This window comes from Pan troglodytes, chromosome 9, assembly GCF_028858775.2.
Source record: "Pan troglodytes isolate AG18354 chromosome 9, NHGRI_mPanTro3-v2.0_pri, whole genome shotgun sequence".
Lineage (NCBI taxonomy): Eukaryota > Metazoa > Chordata > Mammalia > Primates > Hominidae > Pan > Pan troglodytes.
This window is the reverse complement of record NC_072407.2, coordinates 108,516,286-108,534,277: the sequence shown is the minus strand read 5'-3', so window position 1 is coordinate 108,534,277 and position 17,992 is coordinate 108,516,286. Positions and strand designations below refer to the sequence as shown.

General features: G+C 35.3%; 1 long non-coding RNA gene across 4 annotated transcripts in view; it reads right to left on the bottom strand.

Annotated features, from left to right (window-relative positions):
- The window catches only part of LOC107967205 (uncharacterized), a 609,392-nt gene that overhangs the window by 246,263 nt on the left and 345,137 nt on the right, over positions 1 to 17,992 (bottom strand). For 3 of the 4 annotated variants that reach the window (XR_010147667.1, XR_010147666.1, XR_010147668.1), the window contains one exon: positions 6,370 to 6,500. The exons of the other annotated variant lie outside the window; for it this stretch is intronic. This is a non-coding gene — a long non-coding RNA (uncharacterized LOC107967205). The remainder of the gene's footprint in view (positions 1 to 6,369; positions 6,501 to 17,992) is intronic. 4 annotated transcript variants of the gene reach the window in all.

The window sequence follows — 17,992 nt, the reverse complement described above, 5'->3', positions numbered from 1 at the left end:
TTTTTCTAAATTAATTACACAGTAGGCAAATGATGTTAATATGCAATACAAACAGAAACTTTGACAGCTTTAGCATTCTTTTAGGACATTTGTATCTTGGTTTTGATTGTAACATAAAATCCTTAAGTATTTGGCTGCCCTGAAAAATACAGGATAAAGAATCACCAATTAACAAACCTTTATTTAGAGAATTAATAGGGGCACTCTGCAAAATATTCATAATTTATGTATTAGAAATCCAGACTAACACACAGACATTCACACATATTCATCACAAACTTTTCCTTTGAGGGAGTTTCATGAACAAATTCTCAAGAAAGTAAAACAACAAGAAAAAGACAACAAGATAGGAAAAAGGAGAGGAAAAAAAAAACAAAGAAAAAACGTAAGATGAATCCCACAGATTCTAAAACTGAAAGTAGGAATTGAAAACAGACACAACAGAGATATCTAAAGGGAGTAAATTACCAAATAATAAATAAAAAGAAATTGCTAGAACCGAAGGGAGTTTCCAAGTTGAAAGTGCTCATCAAGTGTCTAGCAAAACAAATGAGAAAACGCACAAACAGCAACATATATTGTCAAGAAATTTGAGAACACTGTAGACAAAGAGAAGATTCTAAAATCTGAAACAGACAGAAATAAAGATGAGAGAGGATGAGAAAGGGAGGGAGAGAATAAGAGAGAAGGAACGAGATGGAGAAAGTGATTTGGGGAGAGAGACAGAATATATATGCAAAGTGTCTAGAATTTGAACAGCATCAAATTTATAATGGTAAAGATGGAAGCTAAATTAATATGGAGCAATGAAAGATGGAAGCTAAATTAATATGGAGCAATGCTTTCAAACTTCTGAGGAAAAATGATTTTCAACATAAGATTGTACATGTAGCCCAAATAATCAAGAGGGAGGATAGAATAAACACATTTCAGTCATAAAAGTTCTCCAGATTTCACCACCCATGCTTTTTCACGTAGCACCTGGAGTGAACCAAGAGAGGAAAATATCAGAATACAGGAAAAGAGGGAGAGGGAATCCCCAAGAAGACTATAAATAGATGTCCAAGGTTAATTAGGTTTCCACAGTTCTAGGAAACAGCCAATCCATATTTTATTAGGAGAAAGAAAGGCTCCAGAAGGTTTGTTTCAAAGAAAAAAAAAAAAGAAGATGAAATGGTTAGATTACTCAGCATGTTTAAACATATCAGGATGATTTATACCCATGATAGAGAATTTGTGGATATGTTAGTACCAAGTAATTAGAAAATAAAGCAATCAAAAATGAATCAATGATTAACTCCAAGAAAAAATAAAAGATTATACAAAAAGTAAATGTATATTATCTGGTTTACCTGTGAATAGTATTTACATGGATATAATGATGTACACATTGAGTAGTTATCAAGCTAAAACTTATAAAGATATAAACTATCTTGGAAGCATGGAGAAGGGAGGAAAGCCTGTGTAGTTGGAGGAAGCTACCATAGTGGGAGTTCAACAATTAGATGTGAAGCTGCAAAAAACAACAACAACAAAAAACCGTAAAATGCAGTATAAATATTTTATTTAGCAATATGGATGTAAATATGAAAACAAGCAGCCAAATAATTGCAAGTGGTTGTCTCTGGGAAGATTATGCCTTTAAACTAATTGATAGAAATTAAAATTTTAAAATGGGGTGCTGTTGGGACAGTTCTAGATACGTTTACCATGCAGAGGGAACAGTATAAGCAGGGACAAGAAGTTTGATGGTAAATGGTATAATCAGTCACTGTCAAGTAATACAGTGCGGTCTAAATAAAGATCTGGAGAGGGAAAATAAGTAGTAAAACATGAGGCTGAAAATAGAGGTTGAGTGAGACAAGAACATGGACACATTTGAGTTCTCCGTGAAAGGGTTTGGACTTTAATTTCTGGCTTTACTGTTTATTTCTCTCAAAATTGCCCATGCATCTGCCAGGAGAAACTCCAGAAACCATGTTTCTGCTAATTGATCCTGTAGCAGGCTATTGAAAGGTGAACAGCTGACATATATATATATATATATATATATATATATATATATATATATGTCAATTATTCTGTCTTAGGAATCCAGAATTTTAAATTCAGAAACACAGGGGTAGGAGTTATGTGTAACTGAGTCACATTACTTATAGTATTTAGAGGGAAGTTTTAAAAAGTAGCACTCATTATATTCCCGGAGAAGTTCTGATTTTTGTTTTTCCCAAAGTCTTAGTTGCTTGGCTGTGCTCTGAATTTTTTGAGATAGACATACTCCATTAATACATTCACGTTGTGCTTTAGCTCTCAAAATCTATTTCTGTTATTTATATCTTAATGAATGCCCAGGCAATTGAGAACACTCATAAACTATTCTCCCTCACAATACAACATAAATATATTTTTTTAAATTTTACTTTAATTTCCAGGACACAAGTGCAGACCGTATAGGTTTGTTACATCAGTATACATGTGCCATGGTGGTTTGCTGCACCTATCAACCTGTCATCTAGGTTTTTAGCCCTGGATGCATTAGGTATTTGTCCTAATGCTCTCCCATCCCTTGCTCCCAACCCCCAGACTGACCCCAGTGTGTGTTGTTCCCCTCCCTGTGTCCATGTGTTCTCATTGTTCAACTCCCACTTATGAGTGAGAACATGCAGTTTGGCTTTCTGTTTCTGTGTTAGCTTGCTGAGGATGATGGCTTCCAGCTTTATCCATGTCCCTGTAAAGGACATATCTCATTCCTTTTTATGGCTGCATAGTATTCCATGGTGTATATGTGCCACATTTTCATTATCTAGTCTATCCTTGATGGGCATTTGTGTTGGATCCATGTCTTTGTTATTGTAAATAGTGTTGCAATAAATATACATGGACAAGTGTCTTTATGGTAGAATGATTTATATTCCTTGGGGTACACACCCAGTAATAGGACTGCTGGGTCAAATGTTATTTCTGGTTCTAAATCCTTGAAGAATCACCACACTGTTTTCCACAGTGGTTAAACTAATTTACACTCCCACCAACAGTGTAAAACTGTTCCTATTTCTCCACAGCCTCACCAGCATCTATTGTTTCCTGACTTTTTAATAATCACCATTCTGACTGGCGTGAGATGGTATCTCATTGTGGTTTTGATTTGCATTTCTGTAACGATCAGTGATGTAAAACAAACTAAAAGTGGGCAAAGGAAATAACAGACACTTCTAAAAAGAAGACATTTATGTGGCCAAGAAACATATTAAAAAAACAAATAAATATTGAACACAATTGAAGATGATATTCCCTTCAGGGCTAGTGCTTTTCAGCAGGCTAGTAGCCTCTTGAAATAAGTTTTCAATCTTTGGAAGCATCCAAGTTAAAACAAGATGAACACTTGATGGGAATGCCAGAGAGGAGTTCCTCAGGAGGAAATTCCTTTAAAGGATGCTTAGCCTTTCACTCTTTTCTTGGGACTATTTCTCAGGGATTGTGGCACATTAATACTTGAAATATTTTGGGATTTCACTGTCTACTTTCCCTTCAAAAACAAATATCTCTGCCCATGGCACTGATAAATGAATAGTGACCATATTTTGTAGCAAAATCTTCTGGTTCTTTAATCACACACTATCAGACGAACGTTGTACGATTGACCCAAGTACAGTCAACTGGCAAGTCAACAAATTACTGTATGATCTCACATTTAAAATCCATAGCCTGGTGTGGTAAGATATAATGAGGCAATCAATTTCTTCTTTGGGAATTCTTAGATTAGGACTATTGATATGCAAGAGAAGGCAACGTTTGCATGGAGGCATCCCATGAGAAAGAATTCAGACTGGAATGGCCATAGTAATGCAAAGTCAAAATTTTGAAGGATCAGAATTTTGGAAAGTGAAAAAAACCTGATTTATACAGAAAGGCCTAGAGCAGATTCACAGAGAAAAGTAGAGATGCTAAAAGAGGGTAACAGAGACACTGAGTATCCAGTCCCTGGGACTGCCTCAGCCCTGTTAATGCTTAGTTTCCAAATCACTGGTATTTGCAGAATAAACTTTCATTGACCTAGTGTTAGAAGATATTTGTTCCCTGCAAATAAATGAGCCACTAATGTTAAGGAACCAATGACTCTATTAGCTTTTAATGTAACCTATGTTCATTTGCTCACATGCATGTGGTGGGCAAGGTTGGCAGCACGTGGCCAAGGATGATGAATATTGCTTTGATTATTTGGAGTTAGCAGTGCATTTAATGAAAACGTTAACGTGCCAGTTTTGCATGGCAGTAGATTGTTAAGAGCAATTAGCTAAAACAATCAGAGCACATATTCTGAAATCAGCCTATCTCATAAAAAATGGTCAATGAAGTAAGCTCCTGAATCAATTAAACAAAACAAGAAAACTTACTTTCACTAGACAGAGTAAAAAAAAAAAAAACAATGAGGAATATTAGAAATGGACTTTAAAAAGAACAATCAATAATAAAAATCAATATCTTTGTTTTAGAATAGGAAAGCACCATTAAAATTAAGTCTGAAGTCTGGGTTTGCATAAATAAAATAAGTGCATTCAAATCTGTAATCTTTATTATTTTACATCTTAGACATATTAGGAATGGGCTTGTTTGGGATCTCATGAAAGATTTGTCTGTTTCTGATACACCAAGAGGCAAACACTCAGGCAAGAGCTAGCTAAAGGACTGGCTTAAAGTAGGGGAGAACAAGAAAACCATAAGCACAACATTCTATAATGTGCAGTAACAGGGTTGACTCATTATTTCTCTAGTGAGCTACTAGTGAGCTAGTGAGCTATGTGGTTTAATATGCCTCCATGATGGACAGGGTCTGAATGCTCAGGGGAACTATGCAAGGGACCCAGGAAGGCATCAGCAACCTATCTTTCCAGTCTTATTTCCCATTAACTCTACTCCAGTAGAGCTTGTTTGTAAACTGTCAAATATCATTGGCTGTTAAATGCTTTTGCACATATTCTTCTGACCGCCTGGAATTCTCTCTTCTTTCTCTCTATATAAATTCTACATTTTTTAAAAAAACAAGTTCAAAACTTATCTCTTCTATAAGGCTTTCCTGGTCCACTGGGATGAAATGGAATTTATTTACTTCTAATCCTTACAGAACTTACTGTTCCTATCTCTGTCTTGAAAATTGCTTTCATTATTGAAGAATTATTTTGTTGGTTTTAAAAGTAGATCATCTGTTGAATAATTATTTGACTTCATATGGTAAGATTGGCTTTATCTCTACAACATAATTATAAGTTTTCTTTGTGATACTAGGTCTTAAACATTAGTGTTAATTCAAAAGCCACTACCATGAAAGAAAGTGACACATCATCAAACTCCACCACTTTCAATATTCTTCTGAGCCCACTAAGAAAAGTTCTCCAGGTTACAGAAAACGTGCCTAAATCTGTGATCCTGTAGAATATGGTTCAATGTAAGCATTTATTAGTCATGTAAGTAGTAATTAGCAAATGTACTTCCCCATCGTACCGTTTGACTTGTTTCTCCATCCCCTGTATTTTCTGTATACTGGGGATAAGATTTAAAGTCTTGAATATTACATGAATACACATTTATATATACACATATTTGAGATATTATATATGTATACAATGCATCATAGACAATGCTGAATTCTTCATATTACCTCACATCAGGAGGCATATAAGGTTTTATTGTCTTATCTTTATTCTGCTAAAATTAATCAGTGAGTTCAGCCAGTGACAGCCTGTTCTCTTTATTGTCAGGTTCCCCAGTACAGGCTGACCTGACATATATTTGCCTGGAATCACACCAGTTTATGCCTGTTTCCTGGCATAATTATCAATAGTGCACCCTTTTTTTCTCACAAAGTATCTTTTTATTTTATTAGAGTAATTATTTTACTCTAATAAATTTAGTAATTAATTACTGATTATTAATAAATCTAATAAATTACTACTAATCTAATAAATTAGTAATTAATTTAGACAATAAATTACCCATCAACCTCGATATTGATGATGATTACCTTAGTCAGTTATTTCATTAGAGATTGCGAAGTGTTTTTCTAATTCCACCATAATTCTACATTTATTAACTGAACTATTTCTATACAATACTCTTTTCCATAACTACAGGACTTTTGGGACACCCTGAAATACAATTTATTTCAGAATGGCAAGGTAAATGCCTAATTCTTTCCCTTCAGTGACAATTTTCAGAATATTGACTTGGTGCCCAGACAAGCTCTAATGTTATCCAATATCCCAAGAGTTTTTATTGTTTCTCTCTCTTTAAAATATTAAGAACGCATGGCTTTTTATATCTTAAATGTGTTTTAATCAATCATAGTTATTATTGATTCTTTAATTGTCTCACTTTTGGATAGTGAAAGTCCACTCAAGCTGGCTCATGTGTCATTTTGACAATGGCTCGTTTTCCTTTCACAGTTTTCTTATTTTGTGTCACACAATGTTCCAGATTTATCTTCTATATTTCTTCTCCCAGATCTGAAACCAAGCATTTCCCAGAAGTAGTGATTAAGTGGATAACTCACAAGAGAGTTTCAGAAAACCTCTCCCCTCTTTCCTCCAAAATATTAGCAGGAAATAGCCTGTAATTAAAAAGAAAAAGCTGACCCTTTTGTTATATCAGCACCTGGCGGTGACTGTGTATACAGTGAGAAAGCAGCAATAGAGCTAAAAAACAGTCCAGATCTGACCTGTGTATTCAAGAAGTTTATAGTTTAGAAGGAAAACCAGACTTCTAGCAGTAACTGTGGGTGAATATAGTGTATTATTATCAGCTCTTCCGCATGGCAAAATTAGAAAATATCTGCTTAATTCAAATGGATATAAATAGCATGCACCAATGTTTTGACTCCCTATGAATTGACTTAATAATCATTTTTGCCTAAACATAAAGCTTTGATAATCCCCTGGCTGAAAAACCTAGTAGGGGGATTTACAGTTTTCCTTTACTCAAATAAGAAAATGTGTATATTCATTAACCTTCTTTGTGATTTTGTCATTCCTATAAATATTCACAAAGAAGCTAGCAGTTCACATAGAAGAAAGCAGATGTCTCAGTCTTCTTAGAAATATAAACAACTGCCGGCCGGGCGCAGTGGCTGACGCCTGTAATCCCAGCACTTTGGGAGGCCAAGGCGGGCGGATCACAAGCTCAGGAAATCGAGACCATCCTGGCTAAACGGTGAGACCCCGTCTCTACTAAAAATATTAAAAAATTAGCGTGGCGTGGTGGCAGGTGCCTGTAGTCCCAGCTATTCGGGAAGCTGAGGCAGGAGAATGGCGTGAACCCGGGAGGCGGAGCTTGCAATGAGCCGAGATCGCACCACTGCACTCCAGCCTGGGCGACAGTGCGAGACTCTGTCTCAAACAAACAAACAAACAAAAAGAAATATAAACAACTGCCTTTCCTTCTCCTCAAAAACACTACTAAGACAAGAATTTCACCTGCTACACTTTTCTGAAATCTCAGATGAAAAACTTCAGGAGCCGCAGTGGCTCAGGCCTGTTGTCCTGGTGCATAAGGAGGTGAGGCTAGGCGTTCGAGCCCAGCCTGGGCAACATAGAAACCTCTCATCTATGTACCAGCACACACACACACACACACACACACACTTCAGAAATGTTTATTTTTTCACATTTAGAAAAACAAGAAAATGTTTGCTTCTCCAGTAAATTTTCAGTAGCAATGCTCCACAGCTTTGCAGATGTCAATGCTTTGTTACATGGGAAAAATCTGCTAAGTGTCAAGGAATGGCTTCAACTTGTTAAGAGTTCAAATATACTCTCATGTTTGCCATTTGAGTACCAGACTCTGAGCCCTAGACTCCCCAGCTCAGAGGCAAAGTCCCTCTTAATCTAAGAGAGGTATTTAAGTGGCTCTAGGAACTGGCTTGGGGAGGATTTCAATATGACGGAGATTACTACAGGGCTAGTCTCTTTTATCAGTCTTAAGTTTCAAGCTGTTTTATATTCATTCTTTGCTATTCTTCTTACCATTTTCCTAGGAACATGAACAAAATAACCAATACAAGTGATAAGGACAATAAGTAAAAGCTAGAGTTAATAAAGAAAACATATGATTGACTTTGTGAATTAGCATATTTTAAACAGTTACCTCTCCCAAGTAAGACAGAATTTGTTCATTCAATTTCTTCTCTCATCTATTCATTCTGATATACCATGTATCTACTCTAAAAATATTTAATGATAACTTAGTAAGTTTCATCAGGTGCTATACTTGGCATTTAGAATGGAAAGCTTCATAACAGGTGAGTCCTATTCTTGAGGCGCTCATGGATACATGTGATAGAGGTTTATAAATAATTATAACATGGTTCAGATAGCGTCAATATTACTAGGAATCCTGAATAAGGCCTTACAGAACTAAGCATAAAAAATAAGTAGAAGCTACCAGATTAAAACAGCATTTAGGCAGAGGAACCAGCAAAATGAAGTTATTTATGTAGGAAGCCATTAAGTAAACTTGTGATATTCCCCTAAATAATCCTGATTTCAATATTTATAACTATATCCCAACAAATCTGAGGTTATATGTTCTGATTTTGTCTGAAAAATTAGAGTCACTTAATTGTGAACTGAGAGAGAGAAGAATTTTCCCTTTCATATACTATTTTAAAAACAATCGAAAGAGAAATATTCATTAAAACGATGAAATTTAGAATTGTTAAGGGGCATTTTCTTATAGAAAAAAATGACCATATGCAATTTAATAGTTCTTTCACTAAGTACTTGTTTGAAATCACAATCCTTGTTTTGCTTTTCCTTAGAAGACAATGAAGGTGTTACTTGCTACTGAAGTCTACATCTTTCTTTCCCACCACTGTTTCCAGGAGCATCTTTCAATTCTACATTAAGTGAGAGAAACAAATAAAACAAACAAACAAAAAAGAAACTCCATGATTCTTTCCCCTCACTGTACTTTACAAGTTATCTTTTTTTTTTTTAAAGAGAACTCAGATGTAACTCCACTTGCTCTTATCTTTTTTTTAAGTTTAAAATTTGTGTTAACCCAGAATTAAAAATGCTTACTAGTTTTAAGATTTTGAAACAGGTATATAAACTTTCTTAGTGTCTTTAATTATAAAATAAAGATTTTTGTTTTGTTACAAAGCTGGCAAGTCATGAATATCATCATAAGTCGATTTCTCCCTCTTCTCTTAAATTTTTGCAGGACATGAAATCCACATTTAAGGTTTCTGTAGCAACCTGCATTGTTTTGACCAATTGCCTGCAGATTAAAGTTTATGTCAAAGATCGTTTTTTGAAATAATCACTTTTTTCCAGAATGACATTTAAAGGAAAAATTTTAATAGGCACAATAATGTAATTTAAACATGCTTGATTGGTCTTTAAGACATAAACTTGCAATATGGGAACTCTGGTGGTAATTTTAAAAATAGGAATGAGTTCCAAAATTGCTTTGAATAATGACAGCATTATTGAAAAAAATTTACTTTTTATAATGTGATTTCAAAGGGCACTGTTTAATATTTATTTAAAGAATGAAGTTTGAATGTTTTTGCACTCCATGAAGTGAAGGCCTGATTCTCATTCAAACTAGTTACTTGAATTTTTGACATTTATTTATTCTGCAAATTAGGGAAGAGATATACAATTGATCATTATTCTAAAACTTTTCTATAAGTCAAGTGAATTTTGATACTTCAGAAGGAAGCATCATTGAGTGAAAAGAATGTAATCTATGGAGTTATGCAGCCCTGGGATTTTTATCCTATTTCCTATACTTATTGAATTGAGTATTAGTTTCTTCATTTTTTTTAAATTGAAGAATATAGTTACTCTTCATAGGGGACAATTTTTAAAATTTTTATTTTTAGTGTCTAATGTCTAACCCCAAACCCCTTGTTTGAAATACTTATTTGTGGTAGAGCCCCATTCTCCCTTCCCTTGAGGATGCTGGTATGCCATAGCTTGCCTGTGTTACAGCTTCTACCCTGGTTCATCAGTTCTCAAGCTCTTGTACCACACCCAGGAAGAATGAGGATATGCTGGACATTGACGGGTGAGGAGGGCAGAGAAGAATTTTACTGAGCAACGAAACAGCTCTCAGCAGAGAGGGGATGAGGGGGTGGTTCCCCACCCCTGTAGTTAGGTGGTTCTCTCCTCCCCATGTAGCTGGGTCCAGGCCTTTTTATGGGCTCAGAATAGCAGAAGGGCAGGCTATAGATAACATTGGAAAAGGCAACATTAGATTGGTTAAAACGTGTTATTCAGAAAGAATCAATCCAGGAAGGGCGGGCAAACAGGAACAGAAGTCTTCACTCTGGGTTGCAGGTTTAATCCAGAACGAGCAGTCCAGTCGTTCAGCCTTCAGGCTCTTTTTGGCTTGGAGGTGGGGTTTCACCCAGGACCCACCCCTATCTGCCTAGGCATTTGGCTGCCTCCTGTTGCTATCACTTGGACTTTCAACACCCACCTCCTTGTTCTTTACAATTTTCCAAAACTGACCTTTAGATAACCAATCAATTGTGAGCCTTCAGTAGCATATTACAATAAATTTCTGCTCTTCTAAGACAACGTAGGTCAATTTCTATTGTTTGCTGTTGCTTGCAAGCAAATACTCTGACTTGAACACCTAGTATAATAGGTTGAATAATGGCCACTGAAACATATTAAGTCCTAATCCTTAGGACTTGTGAATAGCATTTGGAAAAAGAGTCTTTGCATGTATAATTAAGGTAAGGATTTAGAGATGAGAGAGTTGATCACATGTGTCCTTGTAAAAGAGAGGAACAGAAAAACATTTACAGAGGAGAAGTCCATGTGAAAATGGAGAGAGGGACTGAAATGATGCAGCCACAAGCCAAGGAATGGTGAAGCCAAAAGCAGGAATGGAATCCCTCCTAGAGCATATGGAGCAGTGCCAACATAGATTTTGGCCTATAGAACAATGAGAATACATTTTCGTTGTTTTAAGCCACAGGAGGTATTTCGTTGTAACAGCCACAGAAAAGAATACACCTTCCTTACACATTTTAATGAATATTGGATAGAATCTATCAACTATCTATCTATCTACTTAGCCATCTATCACAAAAGTTTATGTTACTATCTTTTACATAATGTGTCTAAGATGAATAAATTGATAGGTGAATGCAATTATAGGTTGATGCAAAAGTAATTGCAGTTTTGCCATTGAAAATAATGGTGAACACCACAATTACTTGTGCACCAACCTAATATTATTATTACTATTATTATTGCTATTGTTAATTGTGTAATCAATAGGTACCTATAATGTGTCAGACACTGTACCAGGAACTATACATAGGCCTTGTCCCTGTCTCCAAGAAACTCATTTGTGAGGCACAGATTTCAGAGCTCAGTCTTCATCAGACACAGCATGGAGAGCAAACGCCCAATAGAGGCAGAGAAAAATGGCATTCACCAAAGCACAGACATGCCCATGTTTTTGCTATGACCTGGGAAAGGCAAGTAATTCAGTGTGCCTACAATAAGAAACAGAGAGAGAAAAAACAGAGAGAGAGAGAGAGAGTTACCTATATTTTACAACAATAACGCCCTCTGGGGGCATTTCTTTTTCTAAAATTAATGTGTTTCAAACACTTAACTTTGCTTAAACCACCCAAGCTTAGGCTTTTTTTCATTTGTGATACAAAGAAAATAATATGGAACTCATAGGTTTGTTCTGAATTTTAAATGAGTTAGTGTATTTCACATAAATTATTTCATTTATTAGAAAGAACAAAATTATACGGCTATTTTATTAAATACACATTTAAAGACAAAAAAAGTTAAGTCAAAGTGATAGTAAGAAATAAAACAAGCTACTCCAGCAATTTATTCAGAGACTAAGCTCCTAAATTTGATATTATGTGACCATAGACAGAACAATTAGGAACCAAAACAAAGTCTCTTTGGCCTAAGGACAAAAGGTTTTTCATACTAGATTCTGCTCATTCAGATCTAACAATGATAGTGGAACCTGGAAGTTGGGGAAGCCAATAGGTGATTTTTAAAAAGGGTTGATCTGAGAAGGCAGGATTTTTCAAAATCTCACTGAGACTTTGATAAAGCTTGGCAGATTGAGCATCTTTATTTATTTCACCTCTTTCCCAAAGTCTCACTGAAATAGGAATAAATGAATATGAAAATTAGAAATCCTACAGACGATGAGAGGAGAAAACAGCGGGTAAAAACTTTTGGATTATGGAAAGCATATTTATGAATGTATGAATGGTAACTGATTTTAGCAAAGAAAGAAAAACCTAAGTGATTGGGGATGGGCAAAGACTGAGGTAAGGGAAGTGGAACAAAGTGAGAGAGTGGAGGCCAAACAAAGGGATTTCAAACCAAAGAACCTGGAAAGGTGCAAGGAACAGTGGGTCTATGTGTCTCTCAAGATTAGCATTTAAAGTGGGCTGAAACAGTAGGAACTCCATCTCCTCTCCTCTTACCAGTGATACTTTGCCTCCGCCCAGGCAGAAGATGGATATTTACTCCCTAAAGAAGTTGAACCTGAGGAGCAATTGACTGAGGGAAATCAGACACACAGAAATAGCTGTGTACAAGGATGAGTGTGATATTGGAAGCAAGGGGATTATGTGAAATTCTGTAAATGGAATAACAAGAAATTCACCTTTCTCTCATTCTCTCAGTCCTTAGATATAGACATATCAACCTCCGTGTTGGATAGAGAGGCATAATTTAGATAAAAATGGATCAATTGGTAGTTTTGGTGATAAAAATATGAGAGATTTCTTTTGCATCTATTTACTCAATAAAGTATGAAATATGAGGCAAGATCCTCAAGTAAAAGTAAAAAGAATTGATCAGGATGATCAATCTTGAGAAGAAAAGAGTTATTAGGTAATCAGTTGAAGAGTGGAAATGAGAATACAGGAGGAAAAAGTAGAGGCTCATTCATATGAGAAAGTAGTAGATTAATGAATCAAAGTCTCTAAGATAGTGCCCTAATCTTTGTTTCTAACATTATTCTCCAATAATAGAAACCAGGGCTCCTTGCAGAGGTGTCCAATTCTAGGACTGCGGTAAGAAATATGTAACTGAAGCTTGGAGCATCTTGTATTGCTAGAGAGTAGGAAAGTGCTAGAAAATAAAATAACTACAAAGATGCAAAGTATGTCAAAGGGACATGAAAGCCAACTGAAAGAGCTTATAATGGCCAAGGCTGGAACAATTTGGGCAACAAAATACATATGGTAGCTTTTAATTATAACCTAAAGTATAAAACAAATGTCCTTGGGTCCATAGTCATGTAAACAAAAGATTGAATAAATAAATAGGGAGAAGAGATAAATCTGTGACACAGAATTCCAAATAATTTATGTAGATACCCCACCTCTTATGGAGGTAGACTATAACTCTTTACCTCTCGTGTGTGGGCTGTGCATAGTAACTGACTTCCAGATAATGCAGTATGGAACAGGGGGACAAAGTAACTTTACAGTGAAGAAAACTAACAAGCATTACTCCAGTCAGGTGATCAAGGCTAACATCAACAATGATAAGTCATGTCAATAGTTATGCAACCTTGATATGATATGATGAGAATGGCAGTACACCTCTGTGGTCTTCCTCCCTGAAACCCACAACCTCAGTCAAATCATGAGAAAAACAACAGACAAATCTCCATTCAATCTCCATTCTACAAAACACAAGACCGGTGTTTTTTTAAACTGTCAAGGCAAGTCTGAGAAACTGTCACAGACAAGAAAAGCCTGAGGAAACGTGATAGGTAAATGTCATCATGGAAAGGAGTCTGTAAGGCATCTTGAAACAAACAGAAAAAGAGTACTAGGTAAAAACTAAAGAAAACAGAATAGAGACTTCACTTAAAAATAAGGTGTCAATATTGTTCACTAATTGTGGCAAAGTACCTGCACTAACATAATAAGTTAGTTAATAATAGGGGAAACTAGATGTGGGACATCTGAGAACTCTCCATACTCTCTTCTGATATTTCTTTAAATCTAAACTAGTCTAAAATTAAATAGTTTATTTAAAAACAAATACAGAAAAGAAAAAACTCTGCAGAGGTTGAATAATTGCTGGAATGGAATAGCCACACTAGGTAAGCTAGAAGGATGGGAGGCAGTGTGGTATTCAGAGAAGTGAATATTTTAGAGGTGGTATATTATTTAAGGATGGCAGTATGAATAATATGATCCAGGGAGGGTTACTGATGGATGTGGAGGTTACTGAGGACCAGAAAAGTGAAAAAAAGTAAGAGGCTAAAACTAAGAGGCTGTAACAACAAAATCATGCTTATAGATATTGAAGTTGTCCAATTAGTATCAGAAATAAAATAAGACAGGGCATCTTGGTTTCACTGCAGAATGATCTCAGAGAAGCTCTTTGACTGTAGAATACAGGATTCTATGAAGGTGAGCTTTTGCCCCTGAATGAAATGCTAATTCCTAATTAAAACACAAACACAAGTAATAATGGATCCCATTCTAAGTAACTCCAGTCAGCTTCCAGAGGAGGGAAGAGTATCTAGTTTCACCGGAGTAACAGATTATCAAAAATAGCAGTGAAGTCAGCTGTTTTTCTCCATATGGGATGCTGAAACACGAACATATGTTGGTGTTTGATATTCATTCAGCCTTCTGCAATATGGCAACAAATTCAAACTCTAGCGGTCCAGAGGAAAAAAAAAATTTTTTTTGTGATTGTCTACAGAAGTAGAGTCATAGCATTTAGAAGGTCCTTTGAAATAGTTCTTTTAACTTTCTTCTCTGGGGCTTTGAGAAGTAACATAAAGTTGCAGGGTGCCAGATTAGATTTGTGCCAGTAAGTCTGACTATTATTTTATGTTTTCTGATACTTGTTTAATAATGTTTTAATAGTGCTTCAACTTTAAAGCATTTTATATTTTTCACGGGTTTGATATGTAACATTTACCTGAGGTAGGAAGAGCAGATATTATTATCCCAATTTTACTAATGTGAAATCAGAAGCTGAGAGGAGGTAAATCACTTTCTTAATGTCAGTACAGCTATTAAGAGGCAGATTTAGACCTTAGAATGCACATGCTCTGATTTTAATCCAATGTTCCCCCCGCCCCATTATGCCATACAACCCCTCATTACTACTGACTCAGAAACCATCACCTTCTTAAGTATTCATTTACTGTGTCTGTATTAGGCCTTTTTTAAGTGGAATTTTTTTTTTACAAAATTAACAAGGTATTTGGAAATTTTTAGGTAACTTTCCATTTTAAGTCAATGCTACTAGTCCGTATGCTTTTAAAATCAAGAACCAGATTTTTTTGCTAGTAAATCCTTAGACTGAACCCTGTACCTGTACATAGCAGAAGCTCAGTAAATATTGAACAAATAAATGAATATATTTTGAAGGATTTAAAAAATTTGAATATATTTATTTAGCAATGTAATTATACCTCAGATATTTTGAGGCAGTATATTTCCATTGGAGAGACAACAGAGTTTAAACTCAGAACACAGGTTTCATATTTTCGACCAGCTTCCTCAGCTAGAAAATAAATTTTTTAATACTTTGGCATTCAATTTTATGACAATAAAATAAAAATAGGTATTATATTATGATTTCATCAATGTTTGTGATAGATTAAATTATTGACCCTAATTATTTGCTCTTCCTTATATCTATTCTTTTTGTCCTTCAACTTTGCAATGACAGAAATGTTGCTCCTCCTAAAAAGGGTCTTTTGATTTTGGGCTCAGCCATGTGGCTGTTTTGGCCAATGGAATGTAAGCAGAAATGGTACAAACAGAGCATTGGCATTGATTTATACGACTGGGCATTCTTTCCTATACATCTGCTATTCTCCTGAGAACACGTTATGGCTTGGTTGCTGGTCCCAGGAGGAGGATCCACCTGCCAACATATAAGAGAGAAACAGATGCTTATTGCTGTATGCCACTGAGATTTTGAGGTTGTTTGCTATGCAGCAATATTTAACTAACAACCTGCTTTATCCTAATTAAAAAGATTGTTGTCAGTTACAGGAAACAGAAAGGGGGAAAAAAAGGAGCTGAGGATGCTGTTTGGTTATTGTGATCTTTAACATTACTCTATTTGTCCCAAGCACTGGACTTTTAGTTCATGTAGACTTTTGACATCCTCAAAATTGTGTCACTATGTTCTTGGTTAACATATCTGTCCTTCCACCTTATCTACAAGTCTTTAAAAAACGTGAGTGCCTCAGATGTTTCTTTATAGATCTCCCACTTTTCTTCCTCATCAGAATCCAATTTGAGAATCTCCAATTTCTCTAGATCTATCTTCCCCTTACAGGTTTATGGTTTTCTATGAACCTTATAATACTTGTTACTCTGTTGTCTAGGACATCTGCTCCAAATTCTAGCTAACATAAGATTGACATGGGAAACCTTTCATTCAGATTATTGGACTATCCATCCCCATTGATTCTCTGGCAATGGGATTAGGGTATCTGCATTAAAAAATTTCTCCTGAAAAAATTATTTTAAAATAAGCATTTACAATAAATATCTGAGCTAGTTTTCATTTTCTTGGCTATTAAGGACTACACTTTCCCCCAAATATTGCCCTCATTTCCATTTTACTAACCAGTAAACCAGACACATTTCTGTATTTCTCTCACAAACTTCAGAAAGCAAAACTTGTCGATGAAGCAAGGCAAAAAATAATAGAAACCACTTTGGACAGAGTATCTCTAGTAAATATATAGCTGATTGATGTCTTCCATTACTGTTTTATCTACCTTCTGTAAGGTGTTTTTAAAATTATAATTATTTTAATTAGAAAAGAAATACCCATATTGTCTTTCTAATTAGGCATCAAAATATCCTCTCTGAATCCTTTTTATTTCTACTGTTTCTACTCCCTAGTTTATGGGTTTTCAAAAAGATATCCCAGGTTCGTTACCTAGAAAATTTTTATCTTTGAAATTAATTTAATCTCTCAAATATATATTAAAGCTAAGAGAAATTAAACGCCATTTACAGATGAGTACACTGAGTCTTACAGGGTAGTTAGTTACTTGCTTGAGGATGTATAATGTATAAGTAGCAGAACTAGGTTTAAATCAAAGCCAGTTAAAAGCCTGGGATCTATCATACCACATTGCCTAAATGCTAAATTAAGTTGAAATTACGTTTGAATTTTCTCCTTAGTCCCCAAGATCAACTGTTTAATTTCAAATGCCCTTAGAGACCCTTACAAATACTATACAATTTTCGTGATTCCTAGAAAAAAAATTGCTGGAATCTTCCAGCTGAAATACATAAAATAACAGTTTGAAAAGAGCAGCAGGCAAATAAAGGCTGCTAATAGAAAAAAAAAATCCCAGAAATAGGCTGACACTGTATTTCTTCCTTCTATCTTTTAGTCACCCTCACAATTTAATTATTGCAATGCAACCTCAGGAGTATATTCGCCAATTTGACACAGTTGCTATTTGTGTTAACAGTCAAGATGAATGGCAGGTGGACTAAAATGTAGGAAAAAGAACACCCTTGAAAATGTTTAGTTCCAGTTTTCTCTAGTAGGCTCTGAAGTTCTAACATTTAGAAAATATCACATTCAAATATTCAAGAAAAATTAGTTACTGAGAGGGAAGAAAAACTAAATAAAGACTTTTCTAAACTACTTGCCTATTTCTCTGGGTTTATTCTTTTGAAAAGACCAACGATGACTCCATTAAAAATATTCATTGCTTAGAAATATCCTAAGAACTCATTGATTTAGTCCAGGCACTATCACTCTGGTGGGTTATATGTTTTCCAAACTATTCATGCATCTCTAGTTTCTTCCTTTGCCTGATTCTTTCTACCTTTGGTTCATTACCCACCTCATTAAAATTTCCATCACGGAAGGACACCTAATTCAATCCCATCACTTATTAACTGCTCTTGCAGAGGCTGCATGTGTTGGCAAATTCAAAGCAGTGGCTAAGGGGTGGATTGAGCCTAGCCTCT